Below are 6,000 nucleotides of genomic sequence, written 5' to 3'. Positions count from 1 at the left end.
TTCTATCAAAACGACCTTTGGTCCATTTATTTCTATCAGAACGACCTTTGGTCCATTTATCATTGTCAAACGACCTTTGGTCCATTTATTATTATCAAAACGACCTTTGGTCCAATTATTCATTCATGTCAGACTTTTGTCCACAATCCCAATTAGCAACTCATAAAGCTTATAAGGGAATACACAATTGGACATTGATAAGCTTTCAAATATTGACATTACTCACACTGATCGGCTTGTGGATTCGCCCTGGAGCTTGACCCTACACATTCCATGAACACAAAAGGGTCATTAACAATTCAATCCGCTCCTTAATTCACATATTCCTCTTTAGGCTTCATTCTTATCTCATTAACTCATTTGCAATGCTTAGCACACGCCTAAGAGTGATTACAATTGAAAGAGAACGGAAAACGAAACACAGGATGCATGAACAAAATTTTAGAAAATAGGGTCCCCGCTCGAGCGTGGACTTCCCCGCTCGAGCGGACCCTTAAGGCCTGCAAAAGTACTGGTTGCATGAAAAATACGCTCGAGCGTGTAATAGAGAGCTCGAGCGGAAGGCCTGCCTACAAAAACCCCACGCTCGAGCATGAGATATCCCGCTCGAGCGGACATCCAACTCTGCAAAAAGTGTTGGGAGCACGATTTTCCCGCTCGAGCGTAGTGTTCCCCGCTCGAGCGGACCTTAAAATTCTGGAAAACCCAGAAATGCATTCTTGAGCTTCATTTCGGCTTTCCAGCCATAATACTTGCATGCAATGGCTCAAATCTCAAATATAATCATATTAACATGGCACCAACGCAAGATTATAACATTATGAAGCTCAATTTCTTGATTTATCCACATGCATGTCCCAAAATATGTCAAACTCAACACCAACATAACAAATTCATGCATTCAAGCTCATATCTTCTCAATTTGTACATGCATGTGATGAATTAGCCACATTCTCAACTTAGATAACACAAATGGTGATCAAAACATGAGTTTCCTTTAACACTTCACATGGATTATACACATTTGTCTTCAACATGCAATTTCAAAGTAAGTCTTTACATGCATGCTTCTATTAGCTTGAAATCCAACATATACAACTCAATCCCTTCACATTCCAACTAATTCATGCTCTTGGCCATCTATTAAACTTGAATTCACAAGGTGATGACTAAAAATGCATGAACTACTTACCAAGGAGTTCTATTCTTCAAAATCTATGGCAATTCTTGAGCTTAACCTCCAAAATTTCCAAGCTTTGTGCCAACCCTTAATCTCCTATTCTCTCTTCTCCCAACCGACCCTCTCTTCTCTACTTTGAGTTTATTATCAGTCAAAATGAGGCTAGGGAGAGAGAGATTGAGTGTTTAAAGCCTTGACAACAAAACCCACTAAGGCCAATATTATGATTTGATACAGTTGTATTCATTAATATACATACACTAACTAAAGATTTGATGCACTGAGGACCCTTGCTTACTACTATAACCCACTGCCACTCACAATTGAATCTTGGGTTGTGAATAGAGCTTCTCTTGTATTAATGCTATGCTTATTATTTGACTTTATTATTTACATTTATTCTATCATTAATACTTTAGATTCATAATAAATAATACTAATATATGAGCACTACTACAAAATTGGTTAAAGGTCACAATTTTTAACTTTGACCTTATACTTTTAGGCTTAGTTTTTTTTTTTTTTAATACAAAAACTGTGATGAATGAGGGTGTGACTCTACAAGTTATATCATAAATACTTTTCTTTTTAATTTGGCCATCACGCATACCATATAATTTAAATATATTGAAGCTTAGAGAACCTTGTAGGAAAAAATATGTACCTGTCCAGGAAGTAGTTCAGCAACAACACAACCAGAAAACCAGACGTCAATAGTTGTAGTGTACTCTGTCGATCGAAATATACGCACAGATGTAAGAGGTATTGGGCTCTCCTTTTACCTGCCAAAAATAAGGAATGAAGCATTTCAACCAAAACACAAAACTAAGGGAGAGGGGAAAAATTAAAAGACATAAAACAACATGCCAAAACTTTAAAAATTCCAAAATGAAGTTGTTATTTTTAAAAGAGTTAATGAGGTGGTGGAAAAATAATATATATGAAAGGGCATCATTACTGATGGAAAAATATAAAATAATTACAATTACAGGAGGGGTTATAGAATTCTAATAAGTATATAGCATATTAATTAGGATACATGTTAGAGTGTAAATCCTTTGGAAATTAGGCCAAATGTTATAATTTGCATATGGTACACATCTTAAAAGTGGTGTAGTAGCATGACCATACATACCACACATAAACCCATATAAACTCTAGTTTGGAATGAATCAATAAATCAAAGACCCCAAAAACAGAAGAACAATAATTTTTTAAAGGCATTTCTCTGTTTCATGTATCTTCATGCTCTTGTAGAAAAAGCAATAAACAACAAAGAAGGGGGGGACGGGAAAGAAAAGAAAAAGAAAAATAAGAAGTAAATTAATAATTTAGTGTCTTTGAAGTTTTAGGGTTTTGAATGAAATTAGGTTTTTCTCGAACCAAGTAATTTTAATATTTTTTTTATTATTTAATGGAAAATCAGGATGTGTGTATTTGCTAGTTCGATATGCGGTCAGATGTGTTATTTGACATGAATGTTGGAGGTAATCTTATCATCACTCTATTTCAATCCAGATGATTTTTTATTTTTTTATATTTTCTTTATTAATTTGCTTGTGTTTATCATTGTTACTGTACTAAATTTAACTTACCTTCTATGTCTTGGCCTGTGCTCATTGAAGGTTTTTGTTTATTTCTCATTTTTTTAAAAGCTTTTGCCTTACATATCCTTCTCATTTTGTTGAGTTTGTACGAGAGGTCTACAAGTTCCACCTTCAGGTACCATTCTAACAAAATGGCATAGCTAACTAGATCATATGGTTGGAGTCCCATCTCAGATAATCACATGGCTAACTAGAGCTTAATGATTCTCCTAAAGAGGGAAAGAAAATTAAATTCTAAGATTAAAAGTTCAAATTCAACTAAATTGCATAAATTGACAATGGAGATTAGAGTTAACAGTAATTTACAATCACATTTACAATACATTGTAGTATAAGATTTCAACCGTAGATTTAAGTCCTTACATCTTTGTTGGGGCTTGAATATCCAAATAAATCATAGACTCCAAAAACAAAAGTACAATAATTTTTTAAGGGCATTACTTTATTTCAAGTATCTTCATGCTTTTGTAGAAAAAGCAATAAACAACAACAATTAATAAAATTATAGTTGCAAACAACTTTAACACAGAAGAATATTCAATTGGTAGTGCAAAGAAACGGATAAACCAAACGAATATTACCATTTGCACCAAGAATTTAATCTGCATCTGTTACGCAAAATAAATTATTGGTTTTGGGTCTCATAGTGTTTTTTTGTAAATCTCTTATACGTTATGGAATCTGCAAAAGCCTTTCTTTTGGATCATCTTTATAGATTAATCTCTTATCAAATAGTGAACAAAAACCAATGGAGCATTTGAGATTATGATTTGAAGTCCCTAAATTTGGAAGCATCCTCCACAACTTTTTAGCATGTTACTCCCTCGTGAGTTTCATCAATCAAAATTGTCATCAAAAAGTAGCATTTCAGATTATGATTTGAATTCGCAAGTCAGAATTTTCCACTATAAGATTCTCTCCTAAATTTGTTTTGTATGGCAATGAAAATTTTACTAAAAAGCATATAACAAATTGATAATCTAAGATAGACAGCACTCTGTGATCCTCGTGTCAATAATAACCTTACTAACACAACCAGAACTATCATATGCCAAAAGTTCCCCTGAGACCACCTGCTCATCCTGGAAGCCATAATTAGCAATGGCTTTTGCAACTTCTTGTTCTTCTTAACTACATGCTTCAAAATAATCAACTTAAGTTCTTAAAGCGCAGTCTCTTTGATAACCAACTAAAGTTTTTGTGTAAAAAAGAAAGAAAGAAAAAAAGAAAAAAAAAAAAGAGAAAAAGGAATCATCTCTTTGATAACGTTTTCAATGAGAATGATGGGGCGGAAGCAACTTTGACCTTGCCTTTTAAATGTCTCCTCCAAATGAGAGATGCCAAAGATAAACAGTGAACTTTGTTATAAGCTGGTTTCTTCAAGAGTGGAGGTTGCCTACAACCATCCTTAAACATTGAGGGGAGTGGTACCTTCTGTGGGTTGAGTGAAGGTGAGCATCTATTGAGGGTTGAGTGTGGTAGGCTTCTATAGTGAGATGGTTTTCATTGTTCTAGTTAACGTGTCTCTGTTTTGCAGGTATAGAATGATGAAGCCCATAAATGAGAGTTGCGAGTTCTCCAAAAATGGGTTGAGTGATGGCAGCCAGAAATTGAGTGCTAATGTAATTGTTTTTTCTTGTGTGCTATATTGCAGGTTTATCTAATTGCTATTACCGGACAGGGGATGTTGTTGGTGAGGGTTAAGTGAGGAGAGCTATAAATTGTTGAAGTGTTGATGTAGTTTTTTTTTTTTTTCTCACTCATTGTACCATGATTTTAACCACGCCCCTAACACTGTTATTTTTTGTTGAGGAGTGTGAATATTGTGGGTTGAGTGATTCAACCCTCCTAAACTATAAGCTTTGTTATAATCTATGTTATGGGTGTTGCTTATTTGTTTGTTTCACATGTGTACTGTTGTTACTTCCAAGTTACTCTATTTTGGGAAAGAAGTCTACACAGCAACTTTTTTCTGTGTACTATTTTTCTGTGTACTTGTTACTTCCAGGTTACTATGTTTCACATGTGTACTATTTTTTTGTGTTGGGAAAGAAGTCTCATGGATAGCAACTTTGTTCTGGCCAGCTGGAAGGTTCGAGGAGTGATGGAGACACAAAGACCAGGCTGCACTGTTGCGTCAGTCTAAGTGGAAAATCTCCAAATGGAAAATACTTTGTCGTTTGTTTAAATATTGTAATAGTTCCTTTCTTTTTTATTTGTATTGAGTCTATAGCTGTCTAGTCCTAGTATATTGTAGCTGTTGGTTTTGATTCCCTATCCCTACAGGTTGTGTAGGGAAATATTATCTTTGGGTGGGACTATATGCATGTACTGGATTCAATTTTCACTCTGTTAAGCTGGATTCAATTTCAGTAGTTTTTGTTGTTCAATGCAGGATCCTATAAAGTCTATAATTTTTAGTAATTCAAATCCTGTTTGCCATGCATTTGATACGGATGCTAAGGATGGACATGATTTGCTTATTGGGTTGAATTCTGGAGATGGTAATTTTTTTTGTACCTGAAAATTCAAAATTCTGATAAGTAGTTTTCTACTTTTGTGAATTATTAATTGATTCGTCTCTTTTGTAGTCTATTCAGTGTCACTGAGACAACAATTACAAGATGTGGGGAAGAAGCTTGTTGGAGCCCAGCATTATAACAAAGATGGTTGTATTAATAATAGGCAAGGCTTTTACCCAATTATCCTTGCACTATATAAATGTATGATCTAATCACTCTTCATTTATTGTAAAATTTATAGATTTATCGCTACTCTGTCTCTGTCTAACAAGCATAATTTCAGTACTTCCTCATCATGAATTTTATTGATGAATAACCACTAATATATTCATATGTAAATTCATTTTAAGGAAGAACAAAGCTTGATTGATGAATGATCAATGTTGCCTTTACTGACGTTTAAGATTCTTCATGTTAGAGAGGTAGTCACTGTAAGTTGAGGTTGACATTGTAAGGAGTTGGTGGCTCTGGGGAGGAGAATCAACCAGAAGGTGGTTAATTTTCAGGAAGGTGGCCTGTCTCAAAGTTTGGACTATAGGTCATAGGTATCAAATTAGGTTATGAAGAAAGTTAATAGTCTGAGTGCAAAGGATTTGAGAATGAGGCTATAAAGCTGATAGCTTCTATTGAAGCCAAAAAAAAAAAAAAAAAAACCCCAAGGATGGTTGCTAATTCTGCTAGGAAGAGTGGG

This window comes from Camellia sinensis, chromosome 9 (genome assembly GCF_055761805.1).
Source record: "Camellia sinensis isolate YWXY chromosome 9, ASM5576180v1, whole genome shotgun sequence".
Lineage (NCBI taxonomy): Eukaryota > Viridiplantae > Streptophyta > Magnoliopsida > Ericales > Theaceae > Camellia > Camellia sinensis.
Note: the sequence above shows the minus strand (reverse complement) of the source record.